Source organism: Urocampus carinirostris, chromosome 17 (assembly GCF_059441175.1).
Source record: "Urocampus carinirostris isolate Australia breed hairy pipefish chromosome 17, RoL_Ucar_1.0, whole genome shotgun sequence".
In the NCBI taxonomy this organism is placed as follows: domain Eukaryota; kingdom Metazoa; phylum Chordata; class Actinopteri; order Syngnathiformes; family Syngnathidae; genus Urocampus; species Urocampus carinirostris.
Window position 1 is genome coordinate 5,893,123 of NC_142365.1, and position 23,168 is coordinate 5,916,290.

General features: G+C 41.4%; 1 protein-coding gene across 2 annotated transcripts in view; it reads left to right on the top strand.

The window, feature by feature from the left end:
* LOC148349019 (seizure protein 6 homolog) overlaps nucleotides 1–23,168 on the top strand; it is a 169,975-nt gene that overhangs the window by 18,410 nt on the left and 128,397 nt on the right. The window lies entirely within an intron of this gene.

Consider the following 23,168-nt stretch of genomic DNA (forward strand, 5'->3'; position numbering starts at 1 on the left):
TCATGAAGACTTAATGGGTGTGGCGGCGTAGATCTGAAGGTGTGCTATTTCTGTCATGATTACTGATTGGCTTTGGACTCTTTTTAAACTCCCGCCTTCCTAAAAACACTTGTATGATCGTCTGCGAACCTATGCTCCCAGCTAGGCAAGCTTTTTGTGACTCTCCGACTCTATCCTGCCCTGTTTCCTGCCCGATACCTGTTGCCGACCTCTTTTCTGGACCCGTATCTGTTTTTTATCCTCCGACCCGGCCATTGACCTGTTTGTTCTCGCTGTCAATGACTACCTTCGCTCGACACGAAAGTGCCACTTCCGCTTTCCTGCTATCTGCCACCCGTGACCGACGATCATCGGATCGTGCATTCAAGTCCTGTTCTCCTTCCGGGTTTGCTTATTAAAGGTCTTTTTGGGGTCTTAAAACACACTTCTACTCTAAAGCATATGAATAACCTATACTTTTTGTGGACAATATCTCTGTATTATTTGTAATTGCAACATCCTTTGCCTGGTACACATGTGCGGTCCCTTCTCAAGGTTTCTTCATTTTCCTCATGTTGAGGTTTTTGAGATTTTCCTTGCCCTCATGTTGTTTCCAGATCAGGGGATGGTCTCATAATAGTCTTTGATCTGTGCAGCCCTTTGAGACTCTTTGTGATTAAGGGCTATACAAATAACAATGACTTGACTTGACTTGACTTCTTAATAAAAACTGGGTAAAATGAATGCAATTGGGTTCCGTCTCCGTTCCTGGTCTGTGACAATTTTATTTTTAAGTTGTCAGAAGAGTGAGCAGAAGCATAAAAGTGGGATGAACGGGTTTGAATTATTAATAAGACATAAACCGTCCTTTTATCAATTAAAAATCTTGTGCAGTTAACATTACGAGAGAAAATAGCACAGAATTTCAATGGGATAACATAACAAACTGTGTAATCCTGGGGAATTCTAATAACATTTAAAACCGCTTGATAAACCAGTCCATGTTTCCCAGTTCTCCCATTTTTAACGACTCAAATTCAGTCCAAGTCCTGAAACCGTTTCACAGAGAACAAAGCGACGAACGGTCGGCGAAACGATTCTAACGGAAGCGACCAATTTTGAGCTGATAAAATCTGCTTTTTATCCCGCAGTACAATCGCAGCCTGGCGACTTGATTGACTCAGGAGGGAAAAATTATTTCACAGTTTGCAACCTCGGGGAAAAAAGAAAGGGGGCGAAAGAATTGATGTTTCCTTGAACACCGTGACAAGTTAATCTTTCTCCCCGTCTGCTGAAATTCTTACGAAAACCGTCGAGTGAAAAAGTTGCACGACCTTAAAATGGAGAACAAAGGGATGAGCACTTTAAACTCATTAAAATTTCCATTATATTCATTTATTCATTATCTGCACCGCTTATCCTCAGTAGGGTCGCAGGGGTGCCGGAGCCCATCCCAGCTATCTATTCACTCGCTCATTCGCACCTCGGGACAATTTGGACCTGCCAATTAACCTGACATTCATGTTTTTGGAATGTGGGAGTAAACCGGAGTGCCCGGAGGAAACTCACGCAGACACGGGGAGAACATGCAAACTCCACTGTGCCGCACATGCGCTAACCACTGCTCTGCCGTGCTGCCCATATCCATTATAATGTTATCATTTTTATTCTTCTTGAGCTCTCATTGGTTGGCATAATGTGTTGCACCTAGTAAAGTGTCCAAATAGATCCAGCAGGTAACTGTGACAAATTTAGAGTGCCACGTTGTTGAGTTTTTGCCCGTTTGAAGAAAAAAGTTGAGGTTATCTCATGACTGGTGAAAAGAAGATCTGAAAATCTAATATTAAATGAATTTCTCAACGTGTCTTCAATGCATGAGTTGAAGCATGAGATAGTGTTTAAGCTTTAACTCAGAGTTAATGCGTATATTTTTATTTTTATGATTTATTTATAGATTTCGATCAATGCATTTTGTTTTGATCCTTACATACTTAAATTTAAAATATAATTTAATTTTTATTTGATTGCTGTTGGAGGACAAACATGTTGAGTGTCAAAGCTAATGTTCAAAGTCAAAACTGTCGTGTCGTAATTTTTATTGAATTTAGGGCTGGAAAAGTCCATTCGACCAAAGCAGTGTGGACATAGGGACTTTCTACTTCACATTTGCGTTGTGATACTTCTGTTAACGCCCCCTAATCCATCAAAGTTTGTGAAACCACTGACTTTTTGTTACGCCTTCTAGAAGGCTTTGGTGTCACCAACTCAAACTCTGATTGGCTAAGGAGCATGTGGCTCTTTAGGGCTGCAGAGTAGCTCCCTGGGATTTTCCCCATTTTTTTTAACACCAAAATTAACATTCTATGAAATACAGATTAATTAAAGGAGTGGAAGCTCCAACTCAGGGTTAATGAATACATTAAAAAATGTTATTTATTTATGGAATTGTATGAATGCTTTTTGTTTGTATTCTTAACAGACTATTAAAGCAGATGACCATTTTAGAAAACACAAATAATTTAAAGGTCTTAAACGAGTGTTAAGCTTTAGCTCAGAGCTATTACGTGTATTTTCATTTATCCTACTTATTTATGGAATTTTATCAATGTGTTTTTTCTATCCTTTTATTCTTGAACATAAAATTTGATAAATTTAACATTTTATAAAAACTAGATTAACGAATGAAAGTGTTGACTCTGAGTTAAAGTTCCAATTTTATTTATGTCATTTATTTATGTAATCTGATAAATGCGTTTTTTTGTTTCAATCCTTTTATTCTTCAGACACCTAGACCATATAAACCTGATAGAAAACAAAAATTAATTGAGTGTTAAAGGGGTGTTAATTCTTTAACTCTATGTAATGCTTATTTTTCTTTCAATTCTTGTTTTTTCAAACAGGCTGCTTTTCCAAATCAACATTATATAAAACACACATGAACTGAAGAAATTAAAGGAGTTTTAAAGCTATAACTCTAATGCATACTTTTATATTTATGCTATTTTGTGATGGAATCTTTTGATCCCTTTATTTTAAAAAATACTATAAATCCAAAGTAGTACAGTCAATGATTTAGGCCACAATAAATAACAATTTTTCTTCAAAGTAAAAAACAGCATTGGCCCACTGAAAAAAACCCTTTTATCAAAAATTAATAATTTTGACACTTATGAGCGGTCAATTTTTTTAAAATTACCCCCACACTATAATAATAATAATAATAATAATTTCCTTGTATTGTCATTCTGTGTAACAATGTACACAGAACGAAATGTCGATTGCACCTGACCCGTTGTAGCGAGCCGATGCAGCCGCAGCCAACAGAGGGCGCCGCCGACCACTTTTTAAGTCTTAGGAATGACTCGGCCGGGGCGCGAACCACCGACCTACCAGTCTCAAAGCGGGCGCCTTACCATCTAGGCTACTGAGCTGGTATTACACTAACCCAAAAAATTGCTGTATTACAGAATATTATTTGATTTGAAGGGACAGTGTATACTATTTGGTGCTACCTAGTGGTCCAAAAAAATATAAATAAACTATAATACCAATGTTAATGTAAATACATATTCATAGTTTGAGAAACTTGGATTTTACATAGAAGAATCCATACCTAGTAGTCGCCTCCATGTTTGCCTGGCATCTTGCTTCTACGCTGTGCTCATTTGGCACTGATTTTTGTTCAAATTAGCCAACACAGTGCCATCCAGTGGCCAAATCTTATACAATGTACCTTTGACATATGTAAAAACTCTTCTATCATGGAAATAGGGATTATTTGGTATTCCATTTTTTTTCCATCTTCTATCATGGACAACAAAATAAATCAGTCAATATATACTCTTGAGAATCTGAAATCTGGAGAAGGTCCAATCCCGATAGGCGTGGAAATCATTCTAATAGGGATTATTTGGTATTCCATTTTTTTTCCATCTTCTATCATGGAAAACAAAATAAATCGGTCAATATATACCCTAGAGCACAGGTGTCAAACAGGCGGCCCGGGTGCCAGATCAGGCCCGCTAAGGGATTGAATCCGGCCCGCGAGACAACACTCAGAGAAGCGCAAGAGAAAAACAAGCTGCAGGTTGAAATATGTCAACTTGATGATGCCAAAGCCAGGTGCCTCTCTTAAAGACACTGTACTTGTCTCGCTCTCTCTCTCTCTCTCTCTCTCTCTCGCTCTCTCACCCTTTTTCTCTCTCGCTCTCTCACCCTTTTTCTCTCTCGCTCTCTCGCTCTCTCACCCTTTTTCTCTCTCTCTCTCTCGCTCTCTCACCCTTTTTCTCTCTCTCTCGCTCTCTCACCCTTTTTATCTCTCTCTCTCTCTCTCTCTCACTTTCACCTTTTTTCTCTCTCTCTCTCTCGCTCTCTCACCCTTTTTATCTCTCTCTCTCTCTCACTTTCACCCTTTTTCTCTCACTTTCTGTGTCTCTTTTTCTCTTCCTTTGTTGATTTTTGTCTCTTTCTCTCTCTGTGTCTTTTAACCTCATTTGCTCTTACTTCCTTTTTTCCTCTTCTCTCTATTCTCTTTCTCTCTTTATACCCTTCGCGCTTTCTTTTATTTTTTCTCTCCTTCCGTCTTTCTATTTCTCTTTGGATTTCTTTCTTTTCCCCCTTTCTCACGACTTTTTATCTTTTGTTTTTCACTCTCTCTCCCGCTCTCTCTTTTTCTTTCTTTGTCCCGCCCTCTCTCCTTTTCCCTCCCTCTTTCTCCTATTTCTTTATCTCTCTTTTTATTTCTCTTTATTCTACTAGTCCGGCCCCCGACAGAATGTTTGTTCTATCGTGTGGCCCCTGAGTTAAAATGAGTTTGACACCCCTGCCCTAGAGAATCTGAAATCTGGAGAAGGTCCAATCCCGATAGGCGTGGAAATCATTCTAATAGGGATTATTTGGTATTCTATTTTTTTTCCATCAATACATCGATGCGGTTTTTGACCCTTAATTAAAAAGAATAATTGGTTCAATCTGAATTTTTTAAGAACCAGTCAGTTTTTTGTTTTTTCAATTCTCGAGTGGCCGCAATGTCATTCCAATTCTCCGATAACGTTTGTGAACCCAATCCAAAGTTTTAGTAAAGCGGGCAAAGCAAACACAAGTGTCCATCCCTCGGCCGCCAGGCTCCAGCGCAATTACCTTCTGTAAACGAAGCATCGGTGTGTGTCCTGTGAGCCCCCCGCCCGCGCTGTGGGCGTGCGGCTGTCAACAATTCGGCAATGGCCGACCTGCAAAGCGTGGTTACCTCTGTTCCTTTGCGGATTGATGAGGTGGCGCAGCGGGCATGATGTGAATAGCCGGAGAATTACCGGGAAAGCGGCGTACCCACACCAAGGCGGCGAACTGATGAAGATGCTTGGGACCAATGTTCCCTCTAGGCTGCGTGTGTGCGCAACTGCGCACTACCCCGAGCTTTTCCGCGCACAAGAAAATCTAGCCAGCTCACAAAAATCAGGGCTCGAAATTGCTAATTAAGAAGAGAATTAAGTTAAAGTTACAGTGCAAGAAGGTAAAAATACATGGGTTCCCCTGACGTTGTGTTCTAAATGCGGTATTTTGAAGTCAATGTCGAAGTAGAACAAAGTTGAGTAAAGTCAGTAGAGTTTTTCGAGAACCGGCTTCTTCGGCTCGGCTCACTAAAAATAACCGGCTCTTTCGGCTCTTCAAGTTGTTTTTGCTTCTTTAATCCCTACACACTCAAATATTATGTAAAATTGTGCACAAAAAGACTTAAAGGAAGGGGGGGAAATAGAACAAAAAAGAAAAAAAATCCAAAATGAAAAAGCAGTGAAAAGCTGAGAATAAACGAAACAAAAGGAAGAGAAAAAAGCAAGAAAAAAAGAAAGAAGCAAAGGAAAAAAATTAAATAGAGAACAAAAAGAAAAAAGTAACAGCTAGGAAAAAATGAACATAATGGGATTTTTTTTAAAGGAATTAAAAAAAATAGAAAAAAAAACAGGGAAAAAGAAGAAAAAGTTTGTGTTGCATTCAAATAATTTCCAATTATACCAAGTCAATCTTGTTGCCAACATTGTACTTCCACTCAAAATTGTGATTAAATACAGTCATGTATCGTTCAACCGACTAAATAAGCCCCCAAAAATGTTAGTATTATGTGACAAAATATACCAGGAAACAAAAGAAATGGAAATCTTGTGGAAGAATTGTTGTAAAAACAAATGACGTTTGTAGGCCCTACAACCTTTGCAATAATACATGAGTCAATTCATTCAAAAGTGATTTTTTTTTTTTGCATTGCAGGAAACTCAGCAAAATGTAACGTGATATCAAGTTTTGGACATGTTTGATAATGACTTAGTTGCCACACTTGGGATTGCCGTTGCTCACTGTTGTTTCATGCGTTGCTCACCGACTTTGTGTGAACGCTCAGACCCATGGAAAATTACAGGGAACATTGTTCTGGACCTTCCTTGTCTGAGCTCCAGGGATGGAGGTTGTGATCAGTGATGTCCGTTTAAGGCACTGGTTCTCAACTAGTCTGAGTTGACCATTCCACCCTAATGACAAGCTGCGACCCAAACCCGAAAACAGACTTCCACTTCTCATGTTCATCAGATGAAAGGATAATGCAGTTTAAAGTAAAGATAGTAGAATGTGTTTAACTTTTTTTCAAGAAACAAACTGACCAGCAAAACCAAAATGACTTTAAGTACCGAATACTATTGCATCCTTAAACTAGCCATATTGTCAGGAACCGGAACTGGATCAGGACCCAAACGCGTGACGTTCTTACACAAGCCTTTTATTTTACAAGAAATGGGGAGTCATGCACGTGAGGCAGCGGTCTGGCGTGGAAAGACAGGAAGCCAGAGACCAACGAGATTGATACCAAATGCCCAGGCAGCTATCGGACAGGTGGGGTTGATACCAGACAGGACGGGACATACAGGATTGATATTGAAACAAGATATCGAAATTAAACAGGATAAACTAGATGGGAATGAAAACTGGAGAGAATAATAAACAGGACAAAAATAGATGGGAACAAAACCGGAAACCGATATTAAACAGGAGAAAATAAACAGGATCAATACCGGACAGGAAATACCAACAGGAAACAGGACCGAGTCAGAACTGACGTCTTGCGGGCGCAGACTCGTTGACAGACCGACAAATGAAGAGTGAGAAAACTGAGCTTAAATAGACGGAAAGCCAATCTGTCAACAAGTTGCAGCTGTCGCCACACGGGCGGGGCCAATTGGGCGCCGTGGCAACCGTGACACACATATGAGCAACCTGCTAAAACTAGCCATATACAAAAATAAATTCAAAGCGTGTTAACGAAAATAAAATAGAAAAGAAAATAATCCTACAATAAGAAATATTTTTTGCCATTTGTCTGATGGAAAAAATACCTACATTTTAATATAATTAAAACAAATCATGCCTAAAATTATCAATTAAAAATATTAATCAAACGGGTTACGGTAGTGTCAAAGGTTTAACTCAGAGTTAATGCATATCTTTTATCTTATGTTAGTTATACATGGAGTTTGATCCACAGTTTTTTTCCTGCATACATAAAAACAGTATTTAAAACCTTATTCTCCCAACAGATAATACTTTCAGTGCATACTGGGGGCCACTAAAAGTAATTAGCAGTCCCCCAATTGCCCCCACGCCGTAGTATGTATTCACCTGGTTTATGACACCATTAAACCAACCAGCACAGCGGGTGTTCTCCTCATGCGAGTATCTATTAGCGTTGGCAAGAAAACTCAAATACAAATACAGGGAGTGCAGAATTATTAGGCAAATGAGTATTTTGACCACATCATCCTCTTTATGCATGTTGTCTTACTCCAAGCTGTATAGGCTCGAAAGCCTACTACCAATTAAGCATATCAGGTGATGTGCATCTCTGTAATGAGAAGGGGTGTGGTCTAATGACATCAAAACCCTATATCAGGTGTGCATAATTATTAGGCAACTTCCTTTCCTTTGGCAAAATGGGTCATAAGAGGGACTTGACAGGCTCTGAAAAGTCAAAAATAGTGAGATATCTGGCAGAGGGATGCAGCACTCTTAAAATTGCCAAGCTTCTGAAGCGTGATCATCGAACAATCAAGCGTTACATTCAAAATAGTCAACAGGGTCGCAAGAAGCGTGTAGAAAAACCAAGGCGCAAAATAACTGCCCGTGAACTGAGAAAAGTCAAGCGTACAACTGCCAAGATGCCACTTGCCACCAGTTTTGCCATATTTCAGAGCTGCAACATCACCGGAGTGCCCAAAAGCACAAGGTGTGCAATACTCAGAGACATGGCCAAGGTAAGAAAGGCTGAAAAACGACCACCACTGAACAAGACACACAAGCTGAAACGTCAAGACTGGGCCAAGAAAAATCTCAAGACGGATTTTTCTAAGGTTTTATGGACTGATGAAATGAGAGTGAGTCTTGATGGGCCAGATGGATGGGCCCGTGGCTGGATCTGTAAAGGGCAGAGAGCTCCAGTCCGCCTCAGACGCCAGCAAAGTGGAGGTGGGGTACTGGTATGGGCTGGTATCATCAAAGATGAGCTTGTGGGGCCTTTTCGGGTTGAGGACGGACTCAAGCTCAACTCCCAGTCCTACTGCCAGTTTCTGGAAGACACCTTCTTCAAGCAGTGGTACAGGAAGAAGTCCGCATCCTTCAAGAAAAACATGATTTTCATGCAGGACAACGCTCCATCACACGCATCCAAGTACTCCACAGCATGGCTGGCAAGAAAGGGTCTAAAAGAAGAAAAACTAATGACATGGCCTCCTTGTTCACCTGATCTGAACCCCATAGAGAACCTGTGGTCCCTCATCAAATGTGAGATTTACAAGGAGGGAAAACAGTACACCTCTCTGAACAGTGTCTGGGAGGCTGTGGTTGCTGCTGCACGCAATGTTGATCGTGAACGGATCAAAGCACTGACAGAATCCATGGATGGCAGGCTTTTGAGTGTCCTTGCAAAGAAAGGTGGCTATATTGGTCACTGATTTGTTTTTGTTTTGTTTTTGAATGTCAGAAATGTATATTTGTGAATGTTGAGCTGTTATATTGGTTTCCCTGATGAAAATAAATAATTGAAATGGGTATACATTTGTTTTTTGTTAAGTTGCCTAATAATTATGCACAGTAATAGTCACCTGCACACACAGATATCCTCCCAAAATAGCTAAAACTAAAAAAGCCCCACTCCAACTTCCAAAATATTTAGCTTTGATATTAATGAGACTTTTGGGTTCATTAAGAACATGGTTGTTGTTCAATAATAAAATTAATCCTCAAAAATACAACTTGCCTAATAATTCTGCACTCCCTGTACAACCGTAATGATCCTTTGTTATTTCTCGTAACATAGTTCAGGGAAAAACATTGAAACAATCGTTCCCATGGTAACAGAAACTAGAAAGCCTCACCTGCCCTAGAAGAAACAGAAAGAAAAGCAAATGATTTTTGTGGGGGTGTCGCCATCCCCAAAATAATAGTGACATCATTGAAAAGAACTTGAGATTAATGATTTTCTTTTTCTTGGAATAAAGCGGCTCCAAGAAGGAGAACGATGAAAAAGGGTCAGGCAGCTTGGCCATTACCACAAATGGATCTCAAAAGGCATTTTTTCCCCTAGGTTTGCTCTTTCTGCCGAGAAAGGAGACAAGGTGACTAGGGAGACTGGAAAATATCATTTCCAATATTTATTAGCTTTTCTCAAAGTTGCTTTAATGCAAAGATTGAACCAGTGCGAAAGCTTTAACTTAAGAGTTAATGCGTGTATTGTTCAAGAACCAGAACAGGATCAGGACCCAATCGCGTGACGTTCTCACACAAGCCTTTTATTTTACGGGAAATGGGGAGTCATGCACGTTAGGCATCAGTCTGGCGTGGAATGATAGGAAGCCAGAGGCCGATGAGATCGATACCAATTGCCCGAGTAGGTACCGGACCGATGGGGTCAATACGGGACAGGACGGGACAGACAGGATTGATAATGAAACAGGATATCGAAATTAAACAGGACAAATTACACAGGAACGAAAACTGGAGAGAATAATAAAAAGGACAAAAATGACGGGAAAAAAACTGGAAACCAATATTAAGCAGGACAAAATAAACGTGAACAATACCGGACTGGAAATACCAACAGGAAAACTGGACCAAGTCAGAACACACGTCTTACGGGGCATAGGTTTGTTGATGGACTGACAACGTAAGAGAGAGCGCACTGAGCTTAAAAAGACGGAAAGCTAATTTGTTAATGAGCCGCAGCTGTTTTTTTTTTGTTTTCATCCCTGTATTCCTAACAGACTATTACACCAAATTAACATTTTAGAAAACACGTGTTAATTAAATGAGTATTAATGATATGAGTTAAGGTAGTGTCGAAGGTTTTTACACAGACCTTCTGTCAAAATTAATTTAATCAAAAACATTAAACAATTAAAATCTGCTGCAGGGACCTCGAACTTTTGGCCTAGCGTGTGACGTCATCCATTCCGCTGTTGCTAAACTGTTAATCTGTTAATGAACAACAAAAGGATCCTGCTAGAAGTGGGAATTTTCCTAGGGGGATGATTAAAGTATCTATCTATCTAGCCTTCTCTGCTCGCTTTGATCTCTTTGATCTATAAGGGGAATTAGCATTTTAGCACAACATGCAAAGTCCGGCAAAACTAACATGAAAGGCGACAGAAACAAAACGAAAATAAATCCAAACAGCTTGACAACATCAATCACATTACTGTGCATGTTGAGAGAGTTGTCAGCTGTGGTTTTAATGTTTAAAATTCACTTTTTGGGGAGCACCAAAAGATCGTGTCTTACTGTTGGCAGCTCGTTGTAGACTGCTAAAAACCCCGCCTTCCGGTCACATGTCAAAAGCCAAACCAAACCCTACCCCATACCAGCAGGTGGCACTGTTGGACTCATCATTGCAGGACACTTACACAAAAACTATACAACATATTTCAGCAGGAATTTCAATAAAACAAAAGTTATTATTACACCCGTGACATATGTGTCTGTCTATCTATCTATCTAGACATCTATCTTGACATCTATCTTGACATCTATCTTGACATCTATCTATCTATATCTAGACATCTAACTTGACATCTATCTATCTATCTATCTCTAGACATCTATCTATCTATATATCTCTATCTATCTATCTATCTCTAGACATCTATCTATCTCTAGACATTTATCTAGACATCTATCCATCTCTAGACATCTATCTATCTATCTTTGGACATTTATCTGTCTGTCTAGACATCTATCTATCTATCTAGACATCGATCTATCTAGAATTCTAGACATCTATCTAGACATCAATGTATCTAACTATCTATATCTATCTAACTATCTATATCTATCTATCTATCTATATCTAGACATCTATCTTGACACTCTATCTATCTATCTATCTATATCTAGACATCTATCTTGACATCTATCTATCTATCTATATCTAGACATCTATCTTGACATCTATCTATCTATCTATCTATCTCTAGACATCTATCTAGACATCTATCTATCTCTAGACATTTATCTATCTATCTCTAGACATCTATCTATCTATCTCTGGACATCTATCTAGACACCTATCTATCTATCTGTATTTTCATTTATGTTATTTAACAATGTTTTTTTTTGTTTCCATCGTTTTATTCCTAACAGACTATTACTCCAAATGGACATTTTAGAAAACACAAATTAAATAAACGAGTATTAATTAAACGAGTTAATGGAGTGCCGAAGGTTTGTGCATTTTTTTCATCATGTTATATGCAGAGAATGATAAAAAAAAAGGGTCAGGCGGCTCGGTCATTACCGCAAATGGATCTCAAAAGGCACTTTCTCCTCCATGTTTGCTCTTTGTGCCGGGCTCCCCCCGCGGAATCGTCAGCCGAGACCAAACCCGAACGCTCGGCGGCGAATAGAAAGCAGATCAAAGCCGGGACCTCGCCTGGATGGAGGGAAGAAGGACGAGATGAAGAGGACAACGGAGGCCATAGTTCGTGTCTTTGCGTGTAATTAGCTAGGCTCTCGGGCGTCGTGATGGACGAGGAAAGATCGGAAATGAAGCGGCGGGCTCTCGATTCTTCCCATTTCCTGTCTTTGAAGTTTTTTGCGTGATCTGAAGATCTCGGGAAAAAACGTCCTGGTTCGGACGCTTCCGATGGGAGCAGTGTTCCCTGTAATTTTCCACAGGTCTGAGCGTTCACACAAAGTTGGTGAGCAATGCTTGAAACAATAGTGAGCAACGGCAATCCCAAGTGTGGCAACTAATTCATTATCAAACGTGTCCAAAACTTGACATCAAGTTACATTTTGCTGAGTTTCCGGCAATGCAAAATTATTTTTCTCTTTTGAATGAATTGACTCATGTACTATTGCAAACGTTATGTTCTTACAATTCTTTCACAAGATATTCATTTTTTTTTATTTCCTGATATATTTTGTCGCATAGTAATAACATTTTTGGGGGCTTATTGAGTCGGTTGCAAGATACAGAAGTGTATTTAATCACATTTTTGAGTGGAAGTACAATGTTGGCAACAAGATTGACTTGGAGTAATTGGAAATTATTTGAATGCAACACAAACCTTTTCTTTTTACCTGTTTTTTTCTTTTTGTTTTTAATCCCTTTTAAAAAATCTCATTGTGTTTATTTTTCCTAGCTGTTACTTTTTTCTTTTTGTTCTCTATTTACTTTTATCCTTTGTTTCTTTCTTTTCTTTTTTCTGGCTTTTTTTTCTGAATTTTTCCTTCTTTTTTCTCTTCCTTTTGTTTCTTTTTTTCTCAGCTTTTCACTACTTTTTCATTCAGGTATTTTTTTTTCTTTTTTGTTCTATTCCCCCTTCCTTTAAGTCATTTTGTGCATCATTTTACATAATATTTGGTCATGTTGGGATTAAAGAAGCAAAAACAACCTGAAGAGCCGTTTAGGACCCGAAAGAGCCAGTTACTTTTAGTGAGCCGAGCCGAAGAAGCCGGTTCTCGAAAAACTCTATAAACTCAAACACCCAGCTTAGAGTGAACATTGCGCTGGATAGATTTTCTTGTGCACTGAGAATGTGCAGGCAGTGCGCGATTGCACACGCGCGCAGCTTAGAGGGAACACTGGATGGGACCATCTGCTGGTTTGAGTTCTATGGAGGATCAATACTGCCATATATGCAGAAAGACATGTATATATAAATAAATAAATACCTACAAATGTATGTGTCACCGTCCAGAAACGGAGACAGGACCCAATAGCGTTCGTTTTACTCAATTTTTATTGAGAAAGAGAGCAGTGTTTGCTTCCACAATCCGATGATCGTTGGATACGGGTAGCTGATGGCAGGAACGTGGAAGTGGCACTTCCGTGTCGAGCGAGGGTAGTCGTAGACAGCGAGAAAACAGGTCGATGGACGGGACGGAGGAGCAAAGGCAGTAACGAGTCCAGAAAAGAGGTCGGCAACAGGTATTAGGCAGGAAACAGGGCAAAACATGTCGATTGGCCGGGACAGAGGAACAAAAGCAGAAACGCGTCCAGAAACAGGTCGGCAACAGGTATCAGGCAGGGAACACAGGGCAGGATAATGTTGGATAGTACAAAGCTTGCCTAGCTGAGGGCATTGGTTTGCAGACGGTCTGACAGCTTCCTCTTGGAAGACGGGGGTTTAAAAAGAGTCAAGGAGCCAATCAGCGACCAGGGCTGTTGGCGCCAACGGGGCAATCGCAGGTGCCCCTAATTAGCAATCATGACAGTATGCCATATAAATAAATAGACACGTATATAAATTCTATAATGCCTAAATATATGACGTGAATACAATTTATTCAGGTCGGGACTGGGAGAGCAAGGCGTGGTTGGGGTCGGAAGTGAGTCGTGAGCTAGAACGAGAGAGTAGGTGTAGTCGGGGACGAAAAGAGGTCGTAACCTGGGACCGGAGAGTAGACGGGCTCAGGATCAAAACGGGTCAAAGCCGGAGACAAACTGGAGCAAAAAACGGGACAGGTGGGAGTCAGGGTCGAAAAATGCTTGCCTAGTGTTCACTGAGGTTCGCAGACGGACTGACCAAAGGGGATAGATAGGACTAGGTTCAAATACTGACAGGAGCCAATCAGAACCCGCGGAAGTTGGTGCCAACTGCCAAAATACATGTATGGCGAAATACACCACAAAATCTATGACAAGATACATTACAAAATACACAACAAAATAAATACAGAAATGGATAAATGACAAAATAAACGACAAAACGCAAAAATTAATGAATACATTGCAATCATATGTTACATTTTGGTATTACATGATTCATTTAAGTGTTTATTTATTCGTATGGCATTTACGATTGGTTCTCTATATCCAGGGTTGGGTAGGGTTACTTTAACTGGATTACTTTCAATTACTTTTGGATTACCACAATACCAAATATGCTAATAAAAGACATTTATCTATTTATCTACCTTGGTCATATCCCTCAAGAGGGGTGACCGACAGCAAGACACACACATACAATAACAAAGAAAATAAAAGGGAAATAAATAGCAAAAACACACAACATTTTTTGGACCATGGCCAACCCAATTGCCCAAACACCCAAACAAGTTAGGCACCTCGGCACCCAAGTTGGTCATGCTTTCGTCCCTCTAGATGAAATGGGACACCAGAAAGCGGCCATGTCACTCGGGTCAGGGTGACACAACACACTCTTTTGTTCAACAGCAGGGCCAGACAGCTTTCACTGGTTTACCCCTGCCGCATCATACGGGTGCCCAGCCCATCCTTAAGAACGCGTCCACAATCCCACTTTTTCTTTCACAACACCTCTCCACTCCTTTCTATCACCAACAAGAGCTCTAGCTAAAAGACAAGATAAACTAAATATGAATAAAATGAGGACTCACAACACGTGGTAAGCTTTCTCTCTTGGCTTTGATCTCTTTGATCTCCGGTAAAACTAACATAAAATGCGACAGAAATAAAATGAAAATAAATCCAAACAGCTTGCCAACATCATTTTTGCCGTTCCATGTATTCCGTTACTCCCCAAGCCTGCACAAAATGTAGTCATTTTATTCATATTTAGTTTCTTTTGTCTTTTATTAGCATATTTGGTATTGGAGTAATCCAAGAGTAATTGAAAGTAATCCAGTTAAAGTAACCCTACCCAACCCTGTCTATATCCCGATTCCTTTAATATCCCGTCCTTTTAGTTGTTCCAGTTTTCTGACGATTTTTGACAAAAACACTCTTGTTTGGACGCTTCCTCTGCGACCATCTGCTGGTTTGAGTTCATCATTAAGCCCGACGCCGTCCTTCTTGGCCTTTATTTTAAAGCTCCCCTGCGAGAGAGGCGTCTTAAATTAATTATGTTTGCCTAATGAATAATTAAGCCCGGGGAACGATAATTTGGTGTTACGCAGCCAGCCGGGCCATTGTTGCACGTCGGGAGTATGGAATGAGATTTAGCAAACAATTAGTCTCCTGTTTCGTCAGCTAGCGTGACTAAAATATCACTGGAGATTACGTTTTGACAAGTGTCAATTCCGCGGCTCAATTTGTTTTTGTGTCTGATGTGATGCCCGATTGTTTTTGTGTCAAATTTGACAGGGCCAAAATCTGAAGTGACCCACGGTCAGGTGGAATTGTCACAGTTGTGCTGATATTACAAAGAAGAACATAGATACTGTTATCTCGGAATGTCAGGACCAAGACAGGAAGTAGAACCCACTCGCGTAACATACTCACAGTTTATTGGGGATGAGAGAAAGGAACGCACACTCGATCCAGAGGTCGTTGGTCGCGGGGAGTAGATTGCTCGGAACGCGGAAGTGGTCAAAATCAAACAGATCGTGGCGAGAGCAAAACAAGAGCAAAAACACAGGAAAAACGGAGATTCTCTGGGCTTGACGTTGACAAAGTTTCGCAGACGCTCCGACAAAAAAAGACTCACAGGACAGTGTTTAAGTAGTGGCAGGGAGCAATCTTTTAACGAGTTTCAGCTGGTGTCCATGGGCGGGGCCAATTCGGCGCCCTGGCAACCGTGACAGAAGCTGGCGCCACGCGGCGGGGGCCAATAGGGCTCCATGGCAACCGTGACACGGAATTCTTTGTGCTTTCTACTTTGCAGCCTCGGGGCATGGCAGGTGGAAAAATATTCCGTGATCCATTATCCCTACTCTTGTATTGCTGCGAGCAAGGGCTGGAACAGCATAATTTTGTCGGAGCTGGCAGCTCTTTTTTGCTCTTCTGTCGACCAAAAAGTAAACTTTTCTTGTATGGATGCGTTCCATTATCCCTTATCTCATATTGCTGCAAGCGGGGGCTGGCACAGTATATTTATGTTGCACCTGCCACCTCTCTTTTTCTCTTCTGTTGACAAAAAAGGTAAACTGCTCGTGTTTGGACGCAATCCATTATCCCATAACTCATATTGCTGCAAGCGGGGGCTGGATCAGCATAATTTTGTCGGACCTGGCAGCTCTTTTTTGCTCTTCTGTCGACCAAAAAGTAAACTGCTCTTGTTTGGACGCAATCCATTATCCCATAACTCATATTGCTGCAGGCGGGGGCTGGCGCAGCATATTTACGTCGGACCTGGCAGCTCTCGTTTTCTCTTCTGTCAACCAAAAAGGCACAGCAAGGTCTGGTGGCTCTTTTTTGCTGTTCTGTTTACTAAGAAGTAAACTGCACTTGTGCGGCCACGATTCATTATCCTCGATCGCATATTGCAGCAAGCGAGGACCAGCGGAAAAAGCCTTTGTCAGGCCTGCCTTAATTCTAATTCTGGACTGTGATTGAAGCGGTCCTTCTCTTATTTTCACCATTTTCATCTTGGAATAAATGAAAACAACTAGCCTCCTTTCGTCCAGCCTCTTTGTGGCTGGAATACTGAGGATAAAACTAAGATAAAAGCAGATAGGCATGATGAAATGAATTGGCTTGTACCCCATTTTAAACCTCAAACACCACAAACTACGTTCTCCATCCATAATATGATGATCTACATCTGGATTTTCGTTTTTTTGTGATTTTCCTGTGAACAACGGGGCTCGCAGGTTCCATCTGGACCCGTGTCAATTTCAGCGCCCGTGTGATTGATGAGGTCCACGCGTCACCCGCCGCGGAAGCGAGAGGCCGGACGGACAGAAAGACGTCTTTCTCCGTCCTTGTCCTCTCATCTCCCGGCGAGAGCGACGGAAAGCGTGCCAAGAAATCATTGGCTTGTCTGAGAAAGGGCAAATCCTTCTCAGCCAATTTAAATTCTCCCGAGCGCGCAGTGCTGACTATTCCAAACTAATTAATAGACATGTCATGAATAAAAACACTTTGATTATGAGAAGAGGTTGCCCTCTGCCTCCTTTTAGGCTTGTCATTAGTATGAGGACACATGTGCCGAATGGCAGGGACGGTGGCGAACGGCGCCCGTCCATGCCCTCTGCTTGATTAGGTTTTTTTTCTTTCTCGTCATGTTTTATTCAGGCCTCGCCGCCTGGACCCGATGATTACCCTTACCTGTAACAAGCGGCAGGCCGCGATCGGCCAGGCGCGGCTTATTCAAAGGGCAGGTCTCAAAGAGAGGCGACCTCCCGTTCCCCACCCCCCCTGGTGTGCTCTTTTATAAGCGCTCACCCTCAGGTCCCCCCTCTATCAAAGCGCATGTGCTCCGGGGTCCATCCGAGCGATGGCGACCGGAATTTATTTACGGTACCGGAGTGTTTTGTGATCCGGATGTATTCATTCACACGGGGGGATAGAGAGGTGGCGTTGAAGTGGCGCAGGCAAAGAAAATACATGTTTTTTTTTTGTTTAGATTTAGGATTTATTTTTCTAGCACTCGCTCAGTGCCGCAGACGTATTTTTAGGTCATTTCGTCCCGATCGCTTTTTCTCCCTAACTGTTTTTTCTCTCTGTTATTATTTTGTTTCTTTCAAGAATTTCACAGTTTTTTCCCTCCCTCTTTGTCTCTGTTTTTATTTCTTGATTTGCTGCATAGAACTGCTTGTGCAAATTTATCTTTCCTTTGGTTTTTACTCTTTCCTTTCTTTCTTTTTTCCTGACGTCAGTCCTTCCATCCTTTTTTCTTCTTTCCTTCCTTCCTTCCTTCCTTCCTTCCTTCCTTCCTTCCTTCCTTCCTTCCTTCCTTCCTTCCTTCCTTCCTTCCTTCCTTCCTTCCTTCCTTCCTTCCTTCCATATTTCCTTTCTCTCTTTCCTTCCTTCTTTCCTTTCTTTCTTTATTTCTTTTCACCCCTGCAATATAATCAGGTTGAACAATATTTAGATGTTAATTTTCTAACACAGTGTTCCAATGCAAAGCCTGTATATCATCCATCCATCCATTATCTGCACCGCTTATCCTCAGTAGGGTCGCGGGGGTGCTGGAGCCCATCCCAGCCGTCTTAAGGCAGAGGACACCCTGAACTGGTTGCCAGCCAGTCGCAGGGCACACAGGAACAGACAATTCGCTCGCTCATTCACACCTAGGGACAATTTGGACCGGCCAATTAACCTAACATGCATGTTTTTAGAATGTGGGAGGAAACCAGGGAGAACATGCAAACTCCACACCATATGTTCAATCTCATGACCTCAGAACTGTGCCTTACACGCGCTAACCACTGCGCCGCCGTGCTGCCCGCCTGTATATCATCAAGAGCTTCTTCTGGCCTGGACTTCAAAGCCCCTCCCCCGTCGCACAAAGCGGCGAGTGCGGACGTTTTATCTTTCTAACTAGTGATGAAAAAAATAATTGCACCTCAGAGAATAGCCTAGATGCGCAGGAGTTTTTTTTTTTTTATCGATAAAATGCTCCTCGCCGGTTGTCCTGTTTTGTCCTCGGTCTCCTTACGGACCGCTCCGTGCGTCCGTATGTTTTCCGACGAGGGACCGGCTCGTCGGCATGTGGTCCCAAACTTGGCTGACTGCTCCCGAGGGGGAGAAGACACCCCCCCCCTCCATCCTCCCCCAGCTGAAGCCATCTGTAACCCAGACAAGGTTATCCATCATTCCTGCTTGTAGCTCTCGAATTCTGTTCTTCGGCTGTGAGCGGCTTTGCATGGACGCGGCGGTAATGAGAACCTTGAAACCTAGCCGGTGGCTGGCAAATCCGTCCTAGGGGCGCGGGCTGAGGAGAAATCAGTGAGACCATCCCCTCGGGAGGAACCCACGCCTGCTGTCCTGGCTTGTTGGAAATACATGCTGTCTTTTGCGTCACCTTGTTTCATTATGGAGCACTAGCACTACATTTAAGGGAAGCAAAGGGGATTAGGAATAGGCCACCATCCAAGACGTACGGTAATCCCCGCCTCAGGGTTTTTTAGACAATAGAGTTGAATGTTTTCCACTGTTAGCTGAATGAAAAACCTCAAGAACCGTTCATTTTCGTATTATTAGTGGGATTGCTGAAAGCGTTGCTGTCTAATGAAATGAAAGTATGTAGCGCTTTTCAAGTCAAGACTTCCCAAAGCGCTTTACAGTGTACTTCACATTTTCCCAATAGCGGCCGTGCAGCCATGTAAGGCGCTAACCTGCTATTTGGGGATATAAGGGGTTCAGTGTCTTACCCAAGGACACTTTGACATGTAACACGGAGGAGCTGGGATTCGAACTGCGATCTCTTGATCCCAAGACGAGCGTTCTACCTCCTGAGCCACTGCCGCCCCATATCATATATATTGTTAATTAACATTTTGTTGTGAGATACTGAGTTGCTCGACATGAATGAGGTTTATTATAAAAAAAGTTCAAAAATGAAGTTGCTTGGATGTTCTCTGTAGAAGGAAAAAATACATGCACATATAATTAAGTAGGATAATACATTTTATTATTCAAATTATGAATTAATTTTCTGCAATAAATTATAGTTGGCAATATACTGATTAAAGGGATAACCACAAACCTGTCTTTTTTCATTTTCTCCTTTTATACTTCCTTTTTTTCCTAACTTCTTTATACAACATAATAATTTGTGATATAATGCATCAAAGCAAGTGAGCCGATTGAGAGCCGGCTCTCTTTAATAAGTAGAGCCGAAAAAGCCGGTTCTCTAAAAAGGGACGGACTTCCTTTGCACTATGATGACTATTTTTTGCACCAAATGCATATGTTTACTATTTTTTGCACTATGATGACTATTTTTGCACCAAATGCATATTGCCCAAACCATACGATACCAAACTGTATGTAACATCCTACATGCCGACACTTCTTGTGTAAATATTGTGTAAATTATAACTATAGCCTTATCCTCCTTGTTTTATAACCTTATCTTCTCTGTTCCTTTATCTTCTTGTTTTTTTTTACCTCACTGTGAATGTGTGAAACTGGAGTGTCATGCCCAATTTCGTTGTCACAATATGTTAACCCATTTTGTGACAATAAGGTCTATTCTATTCTATTCTATTCTACACAACTACCACATGGAATCCGATGTTTTTTAAGACCTCGTGTACTTCAAATTTACTCAATCAACCCCGCCTGTTGTTTTCAGATCAGAATGACTTACAGCGTTTTAATCCAGGTTTGGCCATTGCGACTTGATGATTGTATCCCCAAAAAATTCAAAACTAAGTTGTAATGTGGGCTTACTGCTCTGATTTTGCTTTGTTCACGTGTGATCGGAATGATGGTTCCCCGCCTTTCTTAAGCTCAGTCCTTTCACTCGCCTGTTGTCAGTCCGTTAGCGATCCTCTGTTTCTACAAGGCAAGCACTTTGACTCTGACTCCCATCGGTCCCGCTTGGATCTTCCACCCGCCCGTTCCTGATTTCCCCGTTTGTCTCCAGCTATGACCTGTTTTTGATCCCGACCACATTTTGCTCTCCCGTCCCCATACCTGTCAAACTCCACGGCTCCATGCTCTTACAAACTGTCGTATTTTCCCTTACAAAAATAAAAAATAATCTTACACCATATTCTTTTTTGGAATGATGCATGGTGGGAAATCCCCAGGCGGTAGAGTAATGCGCATCGTAGCATCAAACCGCTCGGTTCGTTTGCAACGGAAAAACGATACCGAGATAGAGGCTACCGCGGCGAACTCGTTTGACTTGATTGATTTGCCGTTTCGTGATAGTCAGTGTATACCGGATGGTACCCGTAATTGACAAATTGGTGTTTTTCCGTACAGATTTTCTGTACGTTGTACACGTCTTAAAATGCATAATAGACGTACTTTGTACGGCAAAAACGTACAGGTTGACAGGTATGCATATTCTAACTCCCATTGTGGCTAATGTCACTCTATGAAAGCTTACAAATGTTCTCTATGTTTTTCAACCATTATCACCTGCTTTTGTGAAACCTTTTTCGTACGTTGTTTACACTTCTCAAGCATTCTTCAACTTTCAGCAAGCAGGGTTGGGTAGGGTTACTTTAACTTGATTACTTTCAATTACTTTTGATTACCTCAATACCAAATATGCTAATAAAAGACAAAAGAAACTAAATATGAATAAAACGATGACTCACAACAAGGGGTAAGCTTTCTCTCCTGGCTTTGATCTCTTTGCTCTGTGGGCAAAAAAGTTGTCTGTCCCTGTGTGCCCTGCGATTGGCTGGCAACCAATTCAGGGTGTCCCCTGCCCACTGCCCGATGATTGCTGGGATGGGCTCCAGCCCCCCCGCGACCCTACTGAGGATAAGCGGTACGGCTAATGAGATGAGATGAGATGAGCTTGCCAACATAATTTTTGCCGTTCCACGTGTTCCGTTACTCCCCAAAAAATGTAGTCATTTATTCATATTTAGTTTCTTCTGTCTTTTATTAGCATATTTGGTATTGGAGTAATCCAAAAGTCATTGAAAGTAATCAAGTTAAAGTAACCCTACCCAACCCTGTCAGCAAGTTATTTATAATTTTGCCAACAAAGTATACGGAGCCTTAAGTACGGTTGCTTCCAAGTATGTTGACATTTATTTTAATCCTGTGGGAAAACCGGTACGTACCTTCCATAAAATAGCCGGAAGGCTGTCGGAAAGTACCTTCATTTTTACCACCAAGAGCACGAAAATAACATCCAAAACCACGTCTGCTTCCTTACCCGGCGGCTAGCTTCACCAAGCTAAACAAATACCTCAAACAAGTACTCTTTGTAACATTTTGCACAAGCTCGGGGGAAATGCGCTCCAGTATTGAAGGGTTTTTATCTTTAGCGATTGTTCCGCTTGTATTTGATGAAGATTCACATGAACTGCAGAATCCTGACCCGGTTACACAAATGTATTTGTCGAAATTACCGAACGGAAGCCATAGTGTCAATTTATCCTGCAGGCTGAGCAAGCAGAGTCGGTGTCAGGTCCCGTAATGATCGTCTCGACGGCGGAGTTCAAGATTGTTTGAATAGCGCGTGAAATGTCAAGATGTTTTACGGTATAGTACGGCGTGCGGTTGGGTTTTCAAGGAACGTGACACCTGCTGAATCCCGCCGATCTCAAATCGAATGGTATATTTTCCGTATTGTTGGAATTAAAATATCAAAAGTACCATTTACCAAATAGTTCGAATTAGTTATCTGACTCCATTCACCCAACAATGCATGCGCACTCGTTTCTTGAGGGAAAAGATGAACAGGAAGCCGACATTTTCAGAGTGAGATTCAGATTCAGATATACTTTATTGTCATTCTTGTACACGTGTATACAGAACGAAATGTCAATACATCTGACCCGCACAGTTTCCTTGAATGTACAGATATAAATAAAATGTTGTATTGAGTTGGAGCATTGAAATACTAATAATATACTAAATAATTATAGCTATGTATAATATTATACAGTAGTGCAAAGAGTGCAAGAGGAGCAGCTAACCAGATCTGCAAAATGGGTAGTCAGGTAAACAAGTCACTATACAATAACAATAACACCTGAGAACAGATGTGCAAAGGAGTGGCTAGGTATAAGAGAACTCCCAGTAGTGCAAAAAAAAAAAAAAAACAGATGCACAAACGGGGGCAGATTAAATTTCATTAACAATTTAACTTAGTGTACTCCATCGAAAACGGACGAATTAGTGACATTTGAGTCTGTGTGAAGCCTCCCTGAAGTCCTTTAGCTTTCTCTTCTTGGCCCACGTCTCTCCGCAAGATGGCGTCTCGGCTCCTCCCATGGGCGTGCCAAATGATTGTTTTGCGCCCACCGTTCTCACAACACAGCGCCTTGTTCTCAAAACAACGCCTGCCGTCCTCCGTCAGAGTCCTGTTATC